Raw genomic sequence first — 26,177 nt, forward strand, 5'->3', positions numbered from 1 at the left:
AAGCAAAACAAGAAAAATCTCAAACAAACAGTCTAACTTTACACCAAAGGGAAAGGGGGAAAAATAGAAAAAAGCCCAAAACAAGTGCAATGAAGGAAATAATAAAGATCAGAGAGGAAATTAATGAAATAGAGGCTTAAAAAAATACAAAAGATCAATAAAACCAAGAGCTGATGTTTTGAAAAAATAAACAAAATTAACAAAACTTTAACCACACTCATCTAGAAAATAAAAGAGAGAGGACCCAAATAAATAAAATCAGAAATGAAAGAGGAGACATGATAACTGAAACTGCAGAAATACAATTAAAAAAAAAACCAAACATTAAGAAACTACACGCCAAAGAAATGGACAATCTGGAAGGAATGGATAACCTCCTAGAAGTATAAAATCTTCTAAATCTGAATCAAGAAGAAACAGAAAATCTGAACCAACCAATTACTACCAACAAAATTGAATCAACAAGCTCCCAACAAACAAAAGTCCTGGACCAGATAGCTTCACAGGTGAATTTTACCAAACATTCAAAAAAGAATTAACACCTGTTCCTCCCAAACTGTTAAAAAAAAAGTTAAGAGGAAGGAAGGAAGGCTCCCAACCTCAATCTGCAAGGCCACCATTACCCTGATTCCAAAACCAGACAAAGACATTACAAAAAAAAAAAAGAAAAAGAAAAAAAAAGAAAACTATAGGCCAATATCCCTAATGAACATAGATGCAAAATTCCTCAACAAAATAATAGCAAACTGAATTCAGAAATGCATAAGAAGATCACACACCATGATCAAGTGGAATTCATTCCTGGTTTGCAAGGTGGGTTCAGTCAGTATCAGCAAAGCAATTAATGTGATACACCATATAAACAAAATGAAAAATAAGAATCATATGGCCATATCAATAGATTCAGAAAAAGTATTTGACAAAATCCATCATCCATTTATAATAAAAAATGTCATCAAAATGGGAATAGAGGGAACATATCTCAACATAATAAAGGCCACATATGACAAACGCACAGATAATATCATACTCAGTGGGGAAAAGCTAAAAGCGTTCTCCTTAAGAGCAGGAACGAGACTAGGATGCCCGCTTTCACTACTTTTATTCAACATATTACTGGAAGTCCTAGCCACAGCAATCAGATGAGAAAAAGAAATAAAAGGCGGAGACGTCATCAAAATGGCGGCATGAGGTGAGCCTCTGTAAAGCTCCCCTGGAATTTACAACTAATCGAACAACAATAACTCCACAAAGGACTCCTTGCACAGCAGACAGGCAAGACAAACAGGCCCACTACTGAATCCACCTCAAGGTGAGCGAATCGCGTGAGTGGGAGAGGAGGGAAGGGAAAAGTGCAGAGATGGAGCCGCAGCCGCTCAGGCACAGGACGCAGACCTCGCTCAGTGCTCCAAGCTCGCTACATCCTGGAACTACCTCAGCTGTGGGAGAGGGAAGAACTCGAACTGCTAGGGCTACATTTATGGCCCACAGGGCTGAGGGGGCAGCATATAATACGGCTGAACCCAACGCTCACGGCAGAGACCTCAGAGAAACGACTGAGGGAAGAAGGCTGAAAACGGTGGTTTAAGCCCTCACTGCCGAGCAGAGACCGCAAGCCTTAGGCACTGAGATAGCCGCCCCCTCCCTACCCTCCCAGAGCTCGCCCCGCCCCCACCTGCCCGGTGCTAGAAGCAGAACAGTAGCAGTGTCAGATCAAAAGAACAGAATATTTGCTGTTCTGAGAACTGTGGACCACAGACAAGATTCGCAGCCCAACTCGTTCTGGCAAAGGGGAGGGAGCTGTGGAAGCAGGACTGGCTGTGGTGGTGGTCGCCCCCATTGCTCTGGGCCACCTCTCACAACTCACCCCGCCCCTGGCCCCACCTATCTGGGCGGATCCCTGCAGGAGTAAACAGAACTGCTGAAACATACAGGCTCTGAATCTGGTGCAGAAAGAGCTTTGGAACTTCAAAAGCTCTCCGCATCCCCACACGGACACTGTGCCCTGTGACCCAGGTGAACTATTAACAGAGGAGAAGCCCGTCTCCCAGGGAATCCCCCCATTGTGTGAGAAGCTGGAATAGTGCAGAGAAAACATAGGACTACCGTGTGAGAGAGGAAAAAAAAGGCTGCAGTCGGAGAGAAAATAAAATATTCTACCAATGTAGAATGTTTTGGAAAACAAAAGAAAGACCTCTTCCTATCAAGCTGTTGCAGAAACCACTCCTGTAGATGTCTAGGAAGAAAAATAATAAATCAGTAATTGCCATGAATAACTAAGGCAACAAGACAGCTCAGAAAGAAAGTGAAAAGTCTCCAGAAAAGGAACTTAAAGATATGGAAATATGTGACTTAAATGACAGAGAATTCAAGATTGCAGTTCTGAAAATAATAAATATATATATTTTTTCACTTTGGGGTGACAATTGTTAGGGAAATTACATAGATTTCTCTCTTCAATGTCTTATAATTAAAGAAGATACAAATAAATGAAAACACATACCATGCGTATGGATAGGAAGAATTACTATGTTTTTTTTTTCACAGTAATAGCTGTGAAAAACTTTTTAGTTTTAGTTTGAATATTAATTTTGTATCCTGCTACTTTAGTAAATACGTTTATATGTTTTTATAGTTTTTTTGTGGAATCTTTGGAGTTCTCTCTATATAGTATCATGTCATCTGCAAATAATGACAGTTTTACTTCTTCTTTCCATTTTCGATGCCTTTTATTTACATATATAGAGAGAACCCCAAAGATTCCACAAAAAACCCATAAAAACATATAAACATATTTAGTAAAGTAGCAGGATACAAAATTACAAAATTAATATTCAGAAATAGGTTGGATTTTTACGCACCAATAATGAACTATCAGAAAGAGAAATTAAGAAAACAATCCCATTTGCAACTACATCAAAAAAAATTACTTAGGAATAAATTTAAACAAGGAATTAAAAAACCGGTACTCATAAAATTAAAGAAGAACATAGCTGGAGATATCCTACTACCTGATATCAAATTATATTGCAAGTTCATAGTAATCAAAACAACATGATATTGTCATCAAAACAGACTCATAGGTCAATGGAACAGAATAGAGGTCCCAGAAATAAATCTCTGCCTACATGGTCATTTAATCTTTCACAAAGAAAGCAAGAATTTACATTGGGGTAAAGACAGTCTTTTCAATAAATGGTGCTAGTAAAACTGGACAGATACATGCAAAAAAAATGAAACTGGACTACACTTTTACACCATATACAAGAATAAATCAAAATGGATTAAAAACTTAAATGTAAGACCCAAAACCGTAATACTCCTAAAAGAAAATGTAGGGGGTAAATCCTTAGACATTACCCTTACTAATATTTTTACTGATATCTCTCTTCAGGCAAGGGAAACAAAAGAAAAAATAAACAATTGGGACTACATCAAACTAAAAAGTTTTTCACAGCAAAGGAAACCATCAACAAAACAAAAAAGATATCCTACCGAATGAGAGAAGATATTTGCCAATGATATATCAGACAAGGGGTTAACATCCAAAATTTGTGAGAAAATAAAACCACCTCATACGACTTAACATAAAAAAAATCAAGCAATCCAATTTAAAATGGGCAGAGGACATGAACAGACATTTCTCCAAAGAGGACATACAGATGGCCAATAGACATATGAAAAGATGCTCAACCTCACTAACCATCAGAGAAATGCAAATAAAAACCACAATAAGATACCACGTCACTCTTGTCAGAATGGCTATCATCAATAAATCAACAAACAAGTGTTGGAGAGGCTGTGGAGAAAAGGAAAATCCTTGTGCACTTTTGATGGATTGCAAATTGGTGCAGCCACTATGGAAAGCAGTATGGAGGTTCCTAAAAAAGTTAAAATAGAACTACTTACGGCCCAGCAATTCCACTCCTGGGTGTTTATCCAAAGAAATCCAAGCACTAATTCAAAACCATATGCATCCTTATGCTTACTGCAGCACTATTCACAATGGCCGCGCTATGGAAACAACCGAAATGCCCATCAATAGATGACTGGATAAAGAAATTTATACAAGGGCATATTACTCTGCCATAAAAAAGAATGAAATCTTACCATTTGCAACAACATGGGTGGACCTAGAAGATATTATCCTAAGTGAAATAAGTCAGACAGAGAAAGGCAAATACCATATGATCTCACTTATATGTGGAACCTAAAGAACAGAATAAATGAGCAAACAAAACAGAAATAGACTCATAGATACAGAAAACAAACTGTTGGTTGCTAGATGGGAGAGGGATTGGGAGGATGGGTGAGAAAGGTGAAGGGATTAGGAAGTACAAATTGGTAGTAGCAAAATAGTCACGGGTACATGAAATACAGTATGGGGGATATAGCAAAAATGTAAAAACTATGTATGGTGTCAGACGGAAGAATCACTTCTTAAAATTATATAAATGCCTAACTACTACACTGTACACCTGAAAATAATTTAAAATAATATTGAATGCCAACTATAACTATATATAAAGTCACAGGACATAAAGTACAGCATAGGGAATATAGTCAATGGTATTATAATAGCCATGTATGGTGTCAGATGGGTAGTAGGCTTGTTGGGGTTATCGCTGTGTAAGGTGTGTAAATTTCTAATCGTTATTTTGTTTTGTACACTTGAAACTAATAACAAAAAAACTTTCTCATAGTAAATTTAAAAGGTGTTTAAAAAGAATTTTCATTTGTCTTTGATAAAAAGACCACTGTTTAGAATATCAGAAAATCACTCACAACTCAAATAAGGACCTCACTTTGTTATCTCCCATACCTGGTCCTTCTGGAACAAGAAGAAGTGTGTAAACATGCTACGTTAAGGATGCCACCAGCAGAGACAAGATTATAAATTTTTAAACAAAATTCTCTTTCATTTGGATTGGAACTAATTATTGAATTCCACTGTGATTAAGCTGAATGAGCACAGCTTTAAAACAGCAAGTTCTACTGGAAGAATCCTTGGTGAAATTGCTTTATAGATTGAGGGGGTGAGACACACCACATCACAATATGATTTTTCCCAACATCTTGTCTTTTTATTATCAACAACAAACATGTGTCGAGAACCTGTTATACGTATGTCTCACTGAATTTCATGCTGGACATGTTTTTAATGTCTCTTTGAGGAGGATTTTACCTGTAAGAGGTTTTCAAGGCCATTGAAAGAAAGACAGTTTAGTTGCATCGGAAGTTCAGATCTAGAGGACAAAGGGATGCAGGCAGAGCAATATGCATAGAGATCTCCTTGATGCTTAGCATAAAGGGGTTTGCTCAGAGAAGGGGGGCCTCTAATCCAGTTGGGTACAGGAGTCACATCAGGTGGGTGTCCCAGGCAGCCATGAGCACCAATCCATCAACAGTTCTCAAGTCTGTGGCCATGAGGTAAGCAGTTGTTCCCTGTTTGAGGAATTACTCCAGAAAGTCTATGTCAAATAAATACACACCCAGGCATGTCCCACTTCTGCAGTAGTCAGTTTGGGTTTAATGGTTACCACCTATCTGAGGACTCAGGTCTTGGCCCCAAATCTCCTCCTCTTCTTAATTGGATATTCAGGTTTTGGTGGCACTATTTTTTGGCCCAGTATCCATTCCTCTTCTGCAATAAATAGCCCCTTGATTTTCCTTTGGGGAACTATGGCTATAAGCAGCATTATAGCTACAAGTCCTATGAGAAGCTGTGATGTATGAATTCAGAGTCCAGAATATGAAGCTGCTGTGTCTGAGCCCTGATGATACCACATATAGCTGAGTGGCTGTGGGCAAATAACATACCCTCTCTGAGCTTAAGTTTTCTGTCGATAAAATTAGAATGACAACAGCACCTGCCTCCTGCCAAATGTTAAGCGACTGAATCTATGTGCCTGACACACACTAAATGCTGAATCCAGGTTAGCAATTATCAGTATTACCCTCACTGTCATGTGTGGTCTTGGTAGTAATATTAGTCAATATGTCCTGACCATGCCTGGAGATGAGCACGTGACCCACATTAGGCCAATTAGACTATATCTCCTGTGAATTTGATTCTTGAACCAAGTAAAAGGACAGAGAAATTTATGGAACCAACTTATCCTGAAATGGTGCTGTGAGGACGTTGTCCACGCATGTTCAACTCCCAGCTCTCTGGAAGGCTGGGTCCCTGACCTTCCCAAGACCAGCTCTGCAGGTTCCCCCTCAGATCCTAGGAGCTGTTCCATGCCCTTCCAACACATCCCTGTTTTGCTAAATTATTCAGAATCTGTTTCCATTGTTTGTAATCAAAGCACCTTGGCCGATATAGAGACCATGGGTAATATTGGGATCACTGCCATATTTGTATCTTTGACACAAGTCTCCTGTTTGATGTGCTCAGGCACATTTTCTGAAATGAGAAATGTTCAAAGGGATATGATCCCTAATATAACTTTAAAGCTTTTGCCTGTAGAGATGTAGCAGAAAGCAGAGATCTACCACCCATACTCCCTTTGAGCAAAGACTTGCTGCCCAGCTGCATAAAAAATGACCCCAAGACTTAGTGGCATGAAACAATCGTTTAATTTTCTCATGGATTCTATGGGTGAGAAATTCAGAGAGAGTGGAGCAGAGACAGCTTGCTTTTACTCCAAAAAGTCTATGGTCTCAGCTGGAACACTCCAAGGCTGGAAGCTGGAATCATCTGACAGCTCATTCACTGGCACAGTGGCATTTGTTATTGACTGTCTATAGGCTGAGACCCTGGCTGAGGATGTGCCCAGAACACCTACCCGTGGCCTCTCCCTGTGGCCTAGACTTTCTCACAACATGGGAGCCGGCTTCCAAAGGCCAGTGTGGAGAATGGACAGAGCTGGGTGAAAGCTGTGTGGCCTTTTATGACCTGGCCTCAGAAGTCACACAATGTCACTTCTGCCACAATCCATTTGTACCCAGTTTCAAGGGGAGGGGAAATGGATGCTGGCTCCTGGTGGAGGAGTTGCAAAGAGCATGTGGGCCCAAAAATGCTTTGGCCATTTTTGAAAATACAATTTGCCACATATATGTTCCTTTAGAGACAAAATAGAAACAGTTAGATTTGGCTCAACAGGGGAACTGCAGTTTAGCCACTGAGGATGCAAGAAGGAAATATACAAACATCTGGATATAAAAGAAAGACAATGGTGGAAACATACAGAGAATGTAAAATATCCATACGTTTGTATCTTGTAAGTAAAAACATTGAAACAAACTTAGAAACACCTTGACGCTTAGCCCCATGTAGACCATTGGGTCCTGATTTGAGCCCATGATCCAAACTGTGATAGCTACAACCTGTGGAAATATAGTAAAAGTCACTCAGAGAAAGATGCTGATCCTTCACCATGGCCCTTCAATCCAACCACAAAACTATATGAGGGAGAGCAAATTTTGGGTTACAAAAGGATGGCTGGACCAGGCTGGTGGTAAAGTGGTGTTTCTAACACCCAGAGATAATGCTAGAGATGAGCCAGCTTTTCCCTGATGGGCTGGAAACTGATGCCGTCTTGGATTCTGAAGAAGACACTGCCCCTATCCTCCTCATATTGCCTTGGTACTCACCATTTCTGCATGTGCCAACCCTACAGCCCCCTGCCATCAGCACCTGTGACTCTGTGGCCAGCAAAGCCATCAGGCAGAGCCTTCTCTGCTCTGCAACTTGCTCAACCCATGCAAAGGGTAGGCCAGAAGTACCAGGTCGCTAATGCCCCAGGAGCAGCCCTCAACCCATGACAGTTGGAGGACAACTCTGTGGGTCAAGGCTGAAGCTTGTTATACACAGTATCCCAGGGACCCAAAAGGACTGAGCCTCCCCCTTCCTCTGTTTCACTCCATCACTCCCCTTCCAGTACTACTTGGCATCATCTCCAAATAAACTAGTACGTGCCTTCAAATTCTAGTCTTAAGGTCAGCCTCTGGAAGATTCCAACCGAAGCTTCCCATAGAGGGAGGGGGCAGAGTCAAAGAAGCAAGCAGCTTGGGCTGTCTTAGAAGTGGGGCTGGCATTTTAGGTCTGTTTGCATATTAGGATAATCACTGTTGATAATCACTGATGATCAATTTTCACAAATGGTCATATTTGGATTATTCCCTTTTAAGCTGCAGTGTCACAAAGCCCTACTAATAGGTAATATAAGGCTACAGGGAGCAAGGTGGGACCTTAGGCAGGTTCTTAATTGCTCTGATCCACTATTTTTACCTATAAAATGGAAATAACATTATTAATCACCTTATGGGTTGTACAAATATTAAGCTCTCCTAATATGCTTGAAACAGTGCCTGGAAAGTAGCAAATGTTCAATAAATAGCAGCTTTTTTTATATCCAAGAAGTTCTGTCTTGGAAGGCTTAGAGTTACCCTAAATAAAACTAATCTAAACCTGAATTTACCAATGTCCCCCAAATCCATTTTCTATCAGTATTCCTATTACATCGCTTAGGACGGTTAGTTGCTAATAATTGAAAAGCAACTCAAACTGGCCTATGCAAATTGACCTAGGCTTAAACAAGAAATGAAATTTGGGTCAATCAGCACACATAACTGAAACACCCAAAGAGAGCTAACGTTGGGCCAAGTTAGTCCAGTGGAATAAGACCTGCATCCAGGAATTTTCTTTTCATTTCTTAACTGTGCCTTCTCAACACTGGTTTCATTCGTGGCAGATTCGCCCTTGTAGGCCAGCCCAGGCTATGTGCTCATAGCCTGGGATGGAGGTTCCAGGGTGTCTCTTCCACACAAAATCAATATCTAGGCTTTAGCCTGAGTCCCCCCACTCATCCCTGAACCAATTAACTGCCAAGAGGAGGGAAAGTGCTGCCTGGCTTATGACAGAATCACCTGTGCTATCCAAAGGACCACCATGTCATGGATGGATATGGGACAAAAATAAGGGTGCAAGTTGCAGGAGGAGGGTGATGAGTGCTGGGTGAACAAAGACAGCAGAAGTTTAGGCCTCACCTACCTTAGTTTCTGGTACCTTCTTCCACCAGCTGCTCATTTTAGAGAGCTGGAGTCCTTCCTTTCCCTTTTGCCTCTATCCCCAAACTTCTACGATCTTTTTATTTATCAACCTCCTAAATATCTTTCCAATTTCACTCCCTACATTCCCATTGCTAATGTCTTTATCTTGCTTAGGCCACCCCAATGGCTTCAGTAGTGTTTGGAAAAAGAAACCTCACCTGATACTGTAACAGAAATTTTATAAAACAGTTATTAATTTTGTAACTGAAAGGATAAAATGTAAATTCTAAGGTGTCTCAGCAGTAGCAACTGCAGGAAGCAACTAGTATTCTAGGAATGAAGGATGAAAGAAAAAAAGTTGGATCTACCGAAACTTAGAAGCATGGAAAAGGGGCTCCTTAGAGCTGAAATTCTGACCCCTGAAGAGGGACCCTGGTTAGCTTGGGCTGGTGTCTCCAAGCAGAAGCAATGAGACTAGCTCTGCGAATGTAACAACTGCAAATTGATCAGGTGGAAGTTGAGCAATTGATGCTGGGGTTACTTGAGGTTGAGGAGATGCTGTTAAGTACAGGAAGTAATCAGGAATGGGAAACAGTCAGAAAGCATGGTTAGGGCGATATTCATGTGAGGAACTGGAAGGAGCAAGTTCCTTTTCACTCCAAGCTAGCAGGCTCCTTTGAGCACCCTACATTGTCAGAACCTAGCCAAATCAGAAATGAGACCTGCAGATTCCCAGCCCTAGGATTGTGGAGCAGAGTATAAAGGATGAGCTTGGAGCTGAAGGATGGAGCTGAAAGACAAGATCTTAATCACTGGTTTCCTAAACAGTCCCCCTTTTCTTCATTTCCCAATCTATCTTATATCCCCACTGCCCCAAATAATACCCAAATGCAGCGTGGCTGAACCGATGAAGGCAGTAAGAAAAATGTGAGGTGGGGAAAGAGTTTGCAGTCATGCTGAAAATGAAAGAAGGCACACTGTAGCAGCCAGTATTCCGCTGATGCTGTGAGTGGAGAGTCCTTGATGTGACATTAGCCTTGACAATTTAAGTGTTATTGGCTTTGTAGTATTTCTTTTACTTTGAATTTGCAAAATATTTAATATTTGAATAAGAGCTACAATCCACGAAGTTTAATACATATCTGCACATACCTAAGTAAAATTTTATCACAATAAAAATATGTCAATACTGAGGGTGGGTCCTCAAGATATTTTTCCCCTTTATGCTTGCTCAAATTGATTACAAGGAAGATGTGATCTGACTCGTGGCCAGGATGTCCAGTATCCCTGAGCCTGCAATCCCCTAACCTACAAGATAGAAAAATGCAGACCCATGAGCACATGTAAGGCAAAAATATTGCTTCATGTTTTGGATGTGTTGAGAGCTCAAGAAGGTTGGAAGGCATAACAGAGACATGGCAGACAATTAGATGACAGGGCTGGATAGGGGATTCAAGGACAACAGACAGAGAAGCACCTAACTAATACTATTAAATATGACTCTTGGTGTTTAAAGACATTGCTGTCGATTAATCTATCTTTATGGATTCAATGAAGGTGCAGATGTGCTAAGGGAACAAAGAAAAATGAGGGACCATCAGAGAAGATGGATGATATGGCATTTGAATTAGGCCTTAAAATATTGCAGGGGCTTTAAGAGATAAAGAACTGAGGTGCGGGTCTGCCAAGTTGAGGGAATGGAATGAGCCAGGCAGGGTGGAATGGCCGGGACCTAGGATACCTGAAGGAGTGGAAATTATGTGAAAGGCCATAAAGCAACAGGAAGGATACTGCAGGTAAGAGAATGGGGATTTTATTCTGAAATTAAGTTGGAAACGCTCTGCTGTTTAATGAGGGAGGTGGAGGCAAAATCCAAATTCATGGTTATCATTCACATTTTTCCATGAAGGAAGGTGAGATTCAGAGTCACTGGTGACACCCCAAGATCACAGGGCAATTTAAACAGGTGTGGAGAAGCTATATCTGCCTCCTACGACCTTGTTTACGAGGGAACATCACTTCTGTTCCTGTTTGCCGGCAGCTCAGGGAAGAGAGGGGTTAACACTATGTGCCTGGCTTGACGCCTAGGCCAGTGCCTCCTTTGCAGGAGGAGGAACTGTCCATATCACCCCAGGCTCTGTTCTGGTGAAACTGAGACTGGAGGTGCTCACGGGCCCAATTCATCTGGGAGATATGTAACTATGCAGTTCTCCCTGGGCTGCCATTCTGAAAAAGGCCAAATATCTCCTTTCCTTTAAATTGTATCTCATTTCTTTTTTTAAAAAATGTGTGTGGATAGAGAAGGGGCACAGGGATTCATGGGAGGAGACCAGGAAGGAGGGGCATAGAGGAAGGGTAAATGGATAAAATAAACGGGCTTGGTGCATGCCTTTTCACCATTTTGCTTTAGTCTATTGATTTGGATTTTTCACCCTACCCTGGGAGTAATCAATTTTTCGGTGGATAGGCAGAACACAATAATTTCTAGCAAACCCTTCAAATGGGTTGTCATTAATTTGCCTTTTGCCAGTCCTTGTTCACTCGGAGTAAGATGTGTTTAGCTTTCTCCAAGCACTATTGGAAGTATACTCTGGGGATTTTCTGGGGCTGATTGGCACAGAGCAGGGAATGCGAGCTTTGGAGAGGTAAGCAGAGATGGTGCAGACTAATGAAGCCACTGTGTTTGCTCATCTTTACAGAGTCACTTATTACCGCTAATTGGGAGGGACAGTTCAAATAAGCACAGAGGAGCAGTTATCACATGAGCGTGACATGGTTTTAAAGAGGCCTTCATAACTCCCTGAACTCCTGCCGCAGGCTGCCTGGACGCCTGGGCCTTGAGGCCTCCATAGAGTGGGGGCTTTGTCGGGTGTCAGCAGTCTTAAGAAAGCTAGGTTTGGCAAGTCATTGCAGGGAGCCATAGACAGACATGCAGCTGCCTGGGACTTAGAAAGTCAACAGCTGACGGAAGGGGAGGACTCTGCGCTTGACTATAAATGGATTTGAAGATGTGATTAGAATTAATTTGCAGAACATAGTTAGAGGTTGTTTTCTTTAAAGGGCCCAATTGGTTTTAAAGATAAGCTCTCCACCTTATCTTTTGATTATTTCCTTTGTAAGAAGACATTAATTTCCTCCCCAGTCCATTAAATATATATGAATGAAGGCATCAACCCATCCCAATATTATGGCCAATATTTCCAAATTATTTAGTTGCACTTGTGCCAGCCAATTAGACATTAGTTTTGTCAAAAGACACCTGGATTCCCCAGATAGCCATAAGAAAGGAGTCACAAAGGCCCCAATCCCTTCATTCTACAAAGGTATGAAGTGCCTAAGATGGGGCAGAAACCACTTTAGGCTCTAGGGACATGGCTGTGAAGGCAGTGAAGTCCCAGCTGCCCTGGGTTTCCATTTCCACCAAAAGTGGGGACACTGAGAGTAAACAAGTAATGAACAGGGCTGTCTCAGATGAGGCACCGGTTGTGAGGACAATAGGGGTATGCTCTTGCCAGTATTGCACTTGGCTTGGCTTTCCAGACTCTTCGCTTACTCTTGTGGAAAAGAAGATCAAGGAGCGCTGACAACATGGCATGCAGGGGAAGTCAGACCTTTGCGGGGATCCTAGATAAGGCTAAGTGCAGGTGCCTGGTTTAGATTCAGGAAATATAGAATCTTCAGATTACAATTATAATGCCATCCTGAGGAAGTGTGTGGGAGAGATTCTGGTGTTGTGCTCTCGTCAACTGAGAAAATTTATCATAAGCCAAGATTCTGGTGCAGAACCATGGTACATTTTCTTGGGGCTGGTTTCATCCTCATTCTGTCTTCATTCATGGTTGTTCTCATAATTTGTTCTTTCAAAATACACATGCATCATCATCATCATCATTATCACACATATTCAAATGAAAAGTTGTAGACAGTAGCACCTTGGGAGGAAAAATAGTCATTACTTTTCTCCTGAACACTGAAAACTGCATTATCTACTTATGACATAATCAGATGGTACATACCTAGGCTTCCTCTTTGAAAGTATTTTCAAGAAGGTGACAAACCGTCCCCACTGAAGAAAGCAGACCTGAAAAAGGAATATGGGCTTATGAAATTCATATAAAGCTATTCCTGCAAACCTTTGCATTTGTTTTAAAATTTTAAATGGAATAATGAGCTATTTAAATCAGACTAGTGGGAAAGCAGTCAAATGCTTCCCTGGAGAATGCAAGCCTTGGTATTTAACAAGAAATTAGGTTTTGGTTTCTCAGCATGGAAAATAGGAAATTATTTGCTGGGCAATACATTCTATTTTTGATTTCCTGTGGTATATTAAGAATGAATTTGTTGTTCATTGATACCTTCCTAGAGACCCCAACGTAAGGAAAACAATGCCTCCTTCACTTCTGCATGAATGCATTCAGTTCTTTTCTTCACACCTGGAAGTCATTTATTTTGTCCTGAGACATCTGCACGGGCTGTTGACATATGATAGAGGCAGGGGAGCTGGCAAGCATGGCGGGACCTTGGACCATCACCACTCTTGGTGAGGCCTGGCTTTGTTGGAGGCAAGAGGAGAACCCATTTCCCCACTGGGTGATGAGTATAGGTTGACCAATTAAGAAGACAGTTGAATAGGCCTAAAACGCCATTCAGGGAAAAAGGAATTTATGTTGCTAAAATGAATCCTTCATTTTGAGACCTAAAAAGAAACTGTCTGGCTCAGCTCTCTGTGGGATTCCTTTCGTAATGAGTCTGAGCACAAAATGTCTTTTTGTAAGCAGGGATGTTTATGTGTGTTCATACACATATGAATAGATGTGTAACATTGAAATTGGTTGTTTTAAATAACTCCATGTGATAGGTGTTTTGACCCCTCTGAATTCTCATTAGTCAGAAGAAGTCCTTGGGAATCCACCATCAGCAAACATTTTGGAGCACATATCAGGAGCACCAAGGTAAGTGCTTTGGGACAGCAAAGAACATCTGTTGATGAAGTCAGCTGGAGATGCTTCTTCTGCTTTCACTAAGGACAGTGTATGAAATTAGACAATGATCCTAGGTCACAGGCTAAATTGTAGGGCGGTGCCATGTTAACAATGAACATCAGTACTCCAATTATGGAATGAAAGATTTAGGAAAGCCCCACTGACCCCATACCAGGGTTGCACTCATTGAAATGTCTGAAAGGTCACCCTTAGAACTTTTTGGGGATGGTAAGCAATATGCTTTCTTAGCAACCTTATTTAGCATTCAAATACCCCTGTGAGGAGCGATTCTTGGGATTACTACCATGTTTCCCCAAAAATAAGATTGGGTCTTATATTAATTTTTGCTCCAAAAGATGCATTAGGGCATCTTCAGGGGATGTCATCCTGAAAAATCATGCTAGGGCTTATTTTCCAGTTAGGTCTTATTTTCGGGGAAACGTGGTAAGAGTTCAGTGGGCATCTCTAGTAATCACAGCAGGTTGATGGAAGGAAGAGAGAGAATGAGAATACTAGTTCGGGCCAGAGGTTGGAAAGGGAACTTTGTGGACTGGCTTGCCCTGTGATATAATTTTAAGAAGAGCCTGCCCTGCTGAGGACCGAAGTAAGGGGTGTGAATAGCTGGGGAAAAGAAACAGGAAAATGACATGGGAATCATTTTTAATAAAGCCGAATCCTTTCAGGCTTTCACAGAGCACACTCAAGGGAGGAGGGTAAGGTGAAGTAGCCTGTTGAAATATGCAATGGGAACACAATGATGATGGTGGGGTAGAGGATGATTATGATGGGGACCAAAAAAGCCACACAGGAGAAGATAGCTCCATGTGGAGCCAAAGAAGGACACATTGAGTTTGCGTCACACCAGTGAGCATGCTTTGGCTTAAAGCTAATGTGATGAGATAATAGTAGATGGCATTAATAACAAATATTTCAGTTGAAACCCAGGAGCTTCTTCCAGCCCCTGTGGAGGAACCATGTCTTTGTAAATCAGAAATCAGATCTACAAATATTGCCTGCCAAGTAACAGAAAGGAAGGAAGAGAGGGGGGCCAATGATTGTGGTCTGTGACAGAAAGATTCAGAGGCATAACTTGCAGAGTGTTCTTGTTCTAGGATTTAAGGGCAAGACACAGGGATAAGAGAGGGAGGGGCTGAGAGACCAAGAGAGAAATTCAGAACTAGTATGCCATTCACAGCCAAGCTGTGGAATAAAATCCATTCATCTATTCATTCAGCAAATATTTGTTGAATGCCTAAGGTATGTCAGCTACTGTTCTAGGCACTTGGGGTATATCTATGAACCAAACAGATTAAGTCCCCATGGAGCTTATATCCCAGCGGGGAAGACAGAAATAAAGTGCACAATCTCTTAGCGGGTAAACACTCCAAGAATAAAAGAAAGGTAGAAAGAGTGCAAGGATCCAAATTGGGTTGGGGAAGCTATAATTTGGCATAGTGACAGTGGACATCACTGAGCTAGACTGCAGCCAAGACATGAAAGAATTGAGGAAATGGACCAAGTTGGTGCTGTGGTTCTCATGGCTCATCTTGGCTTCCAGGTAATGCTCCTATTTCCAGTAGGCTGTCCATGGCCTACTTTGGCATAAAATTTGTTTGTGTCCCCCAGATTCTCTTCAGCTCTCTGACTTATTCTGTGAGAGCCACCACCTTCAGACTACCCAGCACCTATGTAGAGTAAAGGGAAGGAATTCTTTGTGAAGGTGGCATTAAGTTTAGAAGTCTTGGTGATGATCAAAGTAGAATGAAACAAAAACATGTGATAGACTTGCCCAATGAAATAGGACATCAATCAAACCCTCAACCAAAGTGGAATCTTTCTACTTCAAACACAATGCCAAATGAGCTTTTAGATACTTAGCTGTTTTTATGTTGTTTTTTCTTCCTAATTGTGCTTATATTTTACAACTGACTGTCTTCAGGACTGAGCCTACTCTTGTGATAACTTTTTCATTTTATTTTTATTTTTTCAAGTTTATTTCATTATTTAAGGCTTATTTCATCATTTTACATTATAATATATTAATTATATATTATATTAACTATATAATATATAATATAATACTACACTATATTAATTATACTTCCTACTTATTCATATTTTTTCTTCGCAAAAGTTTTGTCAATTGTTCTACTTATCAAGTCAGAGGTTTACTAGAAATGAACAAGGTATAAATAAATCCAAAAATGCATAGGATCTCTGAAACCTTTATATCTTCGGTTTTCTGAGATTGCCTTGATTTAAAAATTCTGCTCCCAACAACGTTATCACAACCTAGAAATTCAAATATTATCTCCCAGCCTATAACCCATATTCAAGCGAACACACACACACACACACACACACACACACACACACACACAAACTCACTCACTTGTCCATCCACTTTGTAATTTGTCCTGTTTGAGTCCTCAAGAATATTTCAGACTTTCTACTTCCCTTATTTGTAAACAATCCCAAAGGCTAACACCTCCAGCAGCTGAAATTTGGTTCCCATAATCATGAATCACTAGTTCCCACAAAACCCTTGTTTTTTGCTGGTAGATCTTTCCTTTGGGTATAAGGAGAATATGTTTCTTGGTAACTTTTACTGTGATTCCTTCCATATCTGTATCCATATTCAGTCCACATCTATCCAAAAGGCCAATTAAATGGTCAAGAATGTGGGCTGGGATACTCAAGATTCCAGCGTTATATATCTAAATGGGTTCCCACCCTATTTTTGCCCTCCTTCATTTTTATAATCATTGCTTTTGTGGAATAGTGAGGATAAGATAGAGAAACCAGAAACTAATCAAATCTAATGGTGCTATAATGCCTTTTAGCATGAGCGAGTATGGACAATTTGAGCCTCGCTCAAAGGGTGCACATTTTGTCAAGGGTTATATAAATTGAAAGCCCTCTTCCAATTGCAAGTGCCACTGTCCCCACTCAGGTTCACCCATCATCATGACAATTGCCTCCATGACAAGCAGTAGGGCCACAGATGGAAGAACTGAAAGATGCCTTCCTTCCCCTTTTGGTCCCCCTTCTTTTGTATCATATTCTATACAGCACTACACACAAGCCCTCAAAGCATTCCGAATGAATACTCACTTTTTTCACATCTTGGCACTGAAAGTATTATTTTAGTCTTTCTTTATATCCAACATCACTAGGTCTGATTGTACCATAGACTCGACCTGTCTATGGAAAGGCAGACAAAATGGCCAAAGGTGAAAGGAAGTGAAAAATATTAACCATAGTAAATTTGACTGCAGACCCTCGCCACTTATTCAAGGAGTGGCTGACAGCTCCCCCAATTCTGGTCAAAGCGCCACCAGTGCAGTTTTTCTAAATAGGTGCTTCCTTGCATCTCACCCCTCCCTGCTTACAATCCTCATTTACTCCAGTGGAAATTTGGGAAAGCATTATCTACATTACATGACTACTGTCAGGATAAATGAGAAAATATGTGTAAAATCCTCACACATTGCCCATCACATAGTCAAATTTAATAAATGGTCGTAGTGGTGGTGGTGATAATTAATGAGTGGAAGCCAGTTTTAATTATTCTTAATGTTATTGCTTTAATTCAATTCAATGAAGCATTTATTAAGTGCATCCCTAAAATGTCTGTGGGTTATACCAGTTAGGAAACCTCTGAAATGAGCAAGAAGGTGTGACTCCACAACAGCCATCTCCAAAATATTCTCCGTCCTCTTGTGGTGAGGTGTTAATCCCCTAAAGCCCTCAAATCCTATCTAAAAATGGGATTGGTGATATCTTCTCTAACCTACCTCATACATCCTATATGAAGAGATTAGAAAGTGAATTGAATGATCTTTCTACTTGAAACAAAACAAAGCAAAAACATAAAACACACATCTACCTTCATTGATGGAATATATGAAACAATATATGACAACAAACTGAAAGCTCTGTGGTAAACCATGTTTTCCTCACTCAGTCTAAGCATTTGAGTCTGGGCTGGGGAGGAGGATGTATTAGACGTCTCTTATCCCTGGAAATAGCGTTTTCCAGGTCTTCAAATTCAATTTTGACAAATATTTATTAAGTGCTCATTATGCGCCATGCATTGTTATACCAGCGCTGTCCAATAGAATTATTGAGACAATGGGAATATTTTATGTGTGCACAATCTGTTACAATCACTAGCTCATGGGACTATTGGGCACTTAAAATGTGAATAGTGTTACTGAGGAACTAAATTTTTAATTTTGTTTAATATTAGTGAATTTTAAATTACATTTAAATGGCCTCATGTTACCATAGAGTGACCACTGTACTAGACAGCACAGGACTAGACGCTGGAGATTTGGCAATGAACAGAACAGCTGAAAGTCCTTGCTCTCTTGAAGCTTATATGCTAGTGAGGGGAGTGGAGATAAACAAAAAGATAAATGAAATGCATAGTAAGTCACAGAGTGAAAATTGCTATAGAAAAAAAATATATCTGAAATGGAGTTAGGAAAAGTCAGAATTCTAAAAGGAGTAATGTACTTAATTTTTTCATGCCCAGTGCATTGTCCTATAAAGGGGAACGTCTCAAATTTTATTTTAGGTACTGCGTAAAGCAAACTGTAGAGTCCAGAACACATAGTTTTTTAGTATGTCTAGGAATCAGGTGTCTGATTTGGAAGGTTGCTTTTATCCTTTTCAATTCTGTACTCAAAATACACCACTTCTCACTTGGTACAATAATCAGAAATAATGTATAGCTTAATGAAACTTCTCCATTAAAAGGTTTTGGAAATAATATATAAAATTAATGGTTTACAAGAATAGTTTTAGACACTTGAAAACATAGCTAACCTAAAGACCTTCGATGCACCATTAATACGTTCATTTCCCCACTAAAAATGAATCCCAAAATTGGTTCTGATTTTTATTTAAAATTCAAATGTCTGATGTCCTTAAATTGAACAAATGATATTTAAAAATATCTATATCAGCCTCCAACATCTGCAGATTGCGATTTGCATTTTGAAATTGGCTGCTTGAAATGAAGGAGGATGAGCCCTGCCACTCTTCCTTTCCTCCCTCTGGTTAGTTAATGAAATGCGAGAGGTCAACCCTTTGTCCTTAAATTAGTTCCCATAAAAATCTTTTTGTACTTTGCAGCTTGTTATGATGTCTTGAGGCTGAAGGAAACGTTGCCATTAATTATGTCTTTGTTGAATATGGATATCTATTCAGAATTAGTTGAACAGTTTCAAACAAAATTAGCATCCACTGACACTGTGGCCCGCTTTGGCTTGGTTATCAAGAATATTTTCTTTCTTTTTTTCTTTTTTTTTTGTCCTTTAAAAAATTTTTTTAAATAGCTAAGAAAATGCTCTTTGGCAAGTGTGTATTATCTAATGTATTCAGCTTTCAGTTGCTACTTTTTTCCAGATGAAGATGAGCTTAATTGAGGTTGTCCTTTTAAGTTTGTAGAGCCCTTCAGCATCTCACACAAAAGCATCTAGAGGCTTTTCATTTGTCTTGAGTATGTTTCAGATGTACAAATATTATTTACTTTAAACACCAAATCAAAAGGTGCACCGTAACTGTTTTAAATAAAACATTAGTCAAGACTGAAATATATATAAATTCAAAGGAAGACTTTTTTCTCCCCCATTATTAAATCATTTATGGGAAGGCAACTTAGTTTACAAATTTTAGAATACATATTGAAGGAACTGTTTAGCAACACACTTCAAGAAATCACTTAATAAAGAAATTTATTTTCAGTCCTTCAAAGATAAATATTACAAACCCACTTTATAGCTAAGCTATGAAGTCAGTTTCTTGTTGCACACTCTTTTAAATGCTTGCTTGAATAAGATGGGGGTAAAGCTTGATTTTGAAGAAATGAAGTTGATCAGTGAACAGTACCTAGTGTGCCCATCTACGAGGGCATTTTAAAAAAATCAAAGAAAAACATTCAGCTTCAGGCTCAGCTGTAAAAAAAAAAACTGATTTGTAATATGAGGGTCATGAAGGCTGATGAACTGGACTCCAGCTCTGGGAGAGAAACACTATTTTGTGAGCATTTAAATCAATACATTGGAATTTATAACATGGAAGAAATTGTGGAAAATAGACTAAGATCTCTTTTTATTTTTAATAAAAGAAAAAAAAGAAACCTCCAAGTACTATACCAAGTAGATTAACTGGGTTAGGAATAAAATTCTCAAACAACCTGGTGAAAGATAATTATTCCTTACTGTAAAAAAGACAAAGGGTATGAATCTTTTTCACCCCCAAAATGAGGGTATTGTTTAATATCATAAACATATTTTGTAGTGATTTTTATTTTCTTTCATTTTCCTCCAGCTCCTTTCCTGATATGAAACCAGAGTGTCCCCTGTTGTGAAGCTTCCCCGGGAAGAGACACTAACCTTGCATCGCTTTTAAGTGTAATATACATTTTCCATTTTAAATGGAAACTCATAATGACATTGTGTAGAAGGGGATTCCAGTCCCCCTGATTATGACTATGTCTCCTTGAGCTGTGCCTCTGGAAAAAAAAAAATGTGAAGGAGGTAGCCCTCTGGAATGAATAAATTCTGTAGCTGCCTGTAATTATTTATTAAAATAGATTAAAGAAATAGGCTAAAAAGGAATCTGCCACCCATGTTAGAGATAATATAATAACAGTATATAGAAAGGGAAAATTAACTCCAGGGAGGAAAGAATGTTAGATATGTGTGTTCAAAAATACAGCCATCTCTGCATTGTTGGCTCACACACGGACTCACTCCTGGGTTTTTCATTTAGCAGGGTGGGCTGTGCTAATGAAAACATGGGTTACTAATACGGATGTGTATGTCTCTAATTAACATTAGAATTGAGTACTAAACATAACCAGGAGAAAATTCAAAATAGAGATGGGCTAAAAGAGAAGGGTGGGGGCGGGAAGCGGGTTCCAGAGAAGAAATCAGTCAGCCCTTGTTCAGATGGGTTTAATTTTGTCACTTGAGTCAAAATTGGAAACCCGTTTTCTAGCACAATTGCTTCTGTGTTTCGTGGGCACTGTACTTACAGGCTCCTTTTATTGCAGGAGAATTTTTATAAACTTAGCACACCATCATCAAACCATCTTGAGGGTCAGCTTTCCACTTGTGCCTCTAGCTCTTACACAAGTACTTTTATAGTGTCTTCTAATATAGGATTTATCTTCGGTTCTGAGAAGAGCTTTTAAACTTAATCCTTCGCTGGAGTACTAATTTGTTTCTTCATTCTTAAAACAGTACTTGTGATTAACTTTCATCAGATACAGTAGATTTCCTTAGTTCAGCCCCTCAAGAAACGTAGGTTTGTGTTAATTTTTTGTTTTGTTTTGTTGCTGTTATTGTTGTGGTGGCTGGGGGGTAATACAGTGGAGGGGGGAGAAATTTTTATTATAGGTTCTGATATTATTAATGTGTTTCTTTTTTTTAAGTCCAAAAATACAAATGAAAATATTTGTGGACAGTTGCCTTAGAATATTTCAAATCATATTTACTAAAGAAAACAAAAACTATCACCTATTTTTTTTAAATGGAGACTTTAAAAGTATGCTTTAATATACTACAATTTATTTTTGTTTTTTTATTCCAGCTTTTCTCATAATATTTTAGTGTAATATTATGCCATGATGTTTATGTAAAACAGAATACACTTGCATATGCTATAGGGAAGAAAGATTTTTCTAGGAAAATGAACACTCTTCCTTTTTCTTTGATTTTGGAAATGATTTATTAAAGTAACAAAATGACTCATTGGGAAAGCTGTGTTATATGTAAAAATAATCAGTTTTTACTTCCTTCATACTTATAAGGCTAAATGTAACAAAGATATTGCAGAGACCAAAAAATGCATTCGAATCCTTTTATCTATAGGAATACATATGAATTTTTTGAAGCTCATATATAACCACGTTATTTAACCAATTTAAAAAAGCATGTATGCTTTTTATTAATATGTAATGCTTGACCCCAAAAATTGCATCCAAAAATTTTTTATAATTCCTGTATAATATCTGTCTTTCTTTGTTAATTTATTAGGGAAGAAAACACAGGAATATATCCAGAGAAATGCTTTGGATCTATTTTTCTAAAAGTAATACATGTTACATGTAGAGAACGGCACTCCATTTATACGTGAACAGGAAGCAGACCTCCAGTGCTTCTGTTCTGAAAATGAAGAGAACTTATAAAAATGTGCAGCTGGAAATGTCATTCCAGTGGATCTCTCCACCACAAAGTTATTACCGTGTGAATAGCGTTCATTAGCTTTACCAATATTGTGCTTCTGTTTATCTGCCCATTACCATCTTAACAAAGTAAATCATTCCTGTTCTGCCCAGATCGCAGCCCTTCTCCCGCCCTCCAAAAACCAACATTTGTTACCCATAAACAGGGATGTCTACTCAGTGATAAGTATAATAGCTTAAATTGAATTTTCCTCAGAATGATTTAGTGAATACTAGAACACATTTTTACTTTGTTGTTTAGATTCAAGAAGGCATAAAATCTCTACCATCTATTTATCATGTAGTTATTTTAATGTAAACATGTGTCCATTTAGATGAAGTGTTTTCATTATTAAGCTAATTCCGACGTGTCTCAGATAGACCATGAGAAGGGAGCACAAACACAACTCTTGCTGATGGGGAACCAAAATCTGCCTCTGCTCAGCCTGCTGTCAGATATGTCTTCATTAGTTTTTTGTCATTCACCAGTGGCAAATGCTGTATAAATGGAATGATGATCAGGCCCGCCTTGATAACTTGTCTTATCTCATTAGTTTTCACATCAAAGTTAATCAGCAATGTGAATTGTAATTGCTAGAGGAGACAATGCGTAGATCATTGGTCGTTTTTTTTTTTTTTTCTTTTATTTTTTCCCCCCTGTATGGCATCTTGAAACATCAGCAGGCTGGTTGGAACAGATAGGCTCAAAAGGAAAATGATGTGGAAGGCATAATAAGCAAGCTGCTCAGAATTAATGAGCTAACCCAATAAGGAAAGAATGGCCAATCAATGTGAGTTGGGCAAATATAATTTAGAAATAATTGCTTGATTGGTTGCCTATAGTAGACTGATTTGACCACACACAAGGATTAAGAATTAAGATGTCAAGGCAAAAAATAATTTGGCAACTGAGGACATGTAATTTTTTTGCTTCCTTCTCTTTATGATTGAAAGAGATGGGCATTTGATATGCTATTCGCCAGAATGAAAACATTAGACACCCTCTCGTCCTCTTTCTGTTCTCCTCACAATGCAGGCCCATTCAGAACACAATTGTGATATTCCTGGTCAGGACACGAAGAAGGTTCAGACTGAAAGAGAGAGAGAGCACTTTCCCATCTATGGCAGTTATGCCTAAAGAATGAATGGGTTGGCACGAAGTGTTTACATCTGTGCCAAGCTGCATCATCATTTGGAGGGATGGCAAAGTGATAGATGCAGATGTTTACAAAATACGTCAATTGTCTGTCCTAGACACAAACAGCTCTGCTCACATCCTTCATGTGTCTAATGTAATTTTCCCTACAGCTCTTCACCAATTAGTAAAGGGCCTTTGCTATATTCTTCTGTCTAAACTATTGGGAAGGCTCAGCCAGAAGGTAAATTTGCTTTGATCTATATTACACCTAATTGAGTCACCAGCAATGTCTCTATCCCAACATCAAGAAATGTGAAAATGTTAGATTATTTCACTGGGGATTAAACCTAATTTTCGCGTGTTCTGCATTAACCTATTAGGCTGGCTAATCTGCATTGCTAATGTGGCTGAGGCAGCTGTCACAGCTAAAGAAAAACATGATCATGCAAACCTTGAATGAATGATTCCCAGCCTGATTAGTCTTAGTGAAGTTAGCTGAGCCCTGGTGATAAGGAAGGAAAATTCCCAGGTTGCCAATAGCTTTGAAAATTATCAGACTGTAGGCAAAAATATACCTCATGATTCACAGGCTTCGGTCCAAATGTCGAGTTGAGTGACATTATTTAAGACTGGCTAAGGCTAACTCGAATTGTCACTGGCATAAATGTTTGTGTTTATTTTAAGGGACTAATGTAATGGATGCAGATTTAAATGCTAATAGAAGCCTGCCAGACACATAAAAACCCAGGCAATGTTACTCTGTTGGTCTTTTATTAACACAGATTAAATTGCAATATTTTCTAGATAAATTGGCAAAATCAGAAAGATGCATTGCCCCCCAGGATGCTGGATAAGAACGACTTTTGCAAGACTTAGTTTTCTCATAGACCCACAGAGCATGTATACACTTTCACTACTCTCCTTATTGCTAGTTTACAAAAAAGAAAGAAAGAAATATATGAGCTGCCCATTGGCCAGAACCATTCTCTCTGCCTGTCCACTTAATTACAGGGGGTGGGCATGTATTTTTCCTCATCTCTGCACTTGTTTGCTTGGAAACAGGCTTTGGTGCAATTTAAAGCCTGTGCTTGCTTCTCTCCATTGGATTCAAAGGCAAGAGAGCCACCATGATGGGTAACCTTCAGATGTGAAAAATGTTTAATGCAGTTTGGTGGCTGCAAATAAAGCTAGGAGTCCATTTAATCCGATTAGTAGCTCTGCATAATGGGCCTGCCCAACCCGTTGTGGACAGAGGCCTTTATTTGTTTCTTTTAGCCTAGAATCAGTTATCAGAAAAGTGGAATTTTGTCCCATCAGATTTCCCAGACAATCAAGAGAAAATAAATGAGGGAATAGTCTAATGTGTCAATATTTATCTTTTGGCCCTAATTGTCCACAGGGAGGACTTGTTGAGTGTGCAGTGATGGCGACCTGGTTTATCTGTGTGGTCTTAATTGCCTCTCCCACTGTGCAGGTACCTTAGCCATGACTTGTAGGGTAGTGACATTTCAAAGGCCAAGAGCACTGGCCGGAGAACAAAGGCATTTTAAAGGTATAAAAATACTGAATTGGATAGCCAAAAACAAAACAAAACAAAACAAAACAAAACAAAAATGCTTGATGGCCAGAAAGGAAGGTAGAGCCCAGCAAACTACAAGGCATGTTTGACTGGGTTTCAAATGCCGGGAAAATGTACCGTGTTTCCCCGAAAATAAGACCTAGAGAGACCATCAACTCTAATGTGTCTTTTGGAGCAAAAATTAATATAAGACCCAGTCTTATTTTAATATAAGACTGGATATAATTAATATGATATGATATGATATGATATGATATGATATGATATGATATAATATAATATAATATAATATAATATAATATAAATACCAGGTATGATATAATAATATAATATAATATAATATCGGGTCTTACATCAATTTTTGCTCCAAAAGACGCATTAGCGCTGATGGTCCTGCTAGGTCTTATTTTCAGAGACACACGGTAGAACAAAAGATGAGAGTGATGAAACAGGTGCTGACTTTCCTGCCCAGGTTCTGGCACATCTTCCTCTTCCTGTTTCCCAAGAAGCTCAGCTGGCTCCAAGCCAGTGCTGATGCAGCTTTGCTCTTGCTTTTTTGCTTCTTGTTGGTTGCAAAGTTTTAATGTCTAAAATACTCTCAAATTGCCTTTACTGATAATAATAAAATAATTGTAGCTAACACCATCTGAGCATTCACTACAAACCAGATATTGATCTAAGTGCCTGATATTTGATTTCCCCCTGTGACCATGAGGCCCAATTTATAAACAATTAGCTGAGGCCCCGAGAATAACTTGCTCAAGGTCACTTAGCCAGTGGCTGTATGACCAGGCCTTGAATCCATGCAGTCTGACTGCGAGCTCTTAATTGCCACTGGGCGCCCAAGTCCAGGCTCCGACCAGAGAGAGACAGATCTCTGTGTCCCGTAAAAGTGGCACTTAAATCACCTCACTTACCTAAGTTTCCTTCCCCAGAGACCTTCCTTTCGGTCAATGATCGGTCTCTTTCCTTCTCCTGAAAAGCCCAAGACTATTACAATGGTAGAAATAGTGTGTAAGTCTCTCACAGTCCCATTGACCAAGTATTTCCTTTCTTTTTTTTTTTTTTAAAGGAGGGCACAGCTCACAGTGGCCCATGCAGGGATCAAACCGGTAACCTTGGTGTTATTAGCAGCATGCTCCAACCAACTACGCTAACCGCCCATCCCAACCAAGTATTTTCAATAGTATAATCCACTCAGTCCTTACAGTATCTTATTCACAGAAGGAGAGACAGAAATTT

This window comes from Rhinolophus hipposideros, assembly GCF_964194185.1.
Source record: "Rhinolophus hipposideros genome assembly, chromosome: 22".
Classification (NCBI taxonomy): Eukaryota; Metazoa; Chordata; class Mammalia; order Chiroptera; family Rhinolophidae; genus Rhinolophus; species Rhinolophus hipposideros.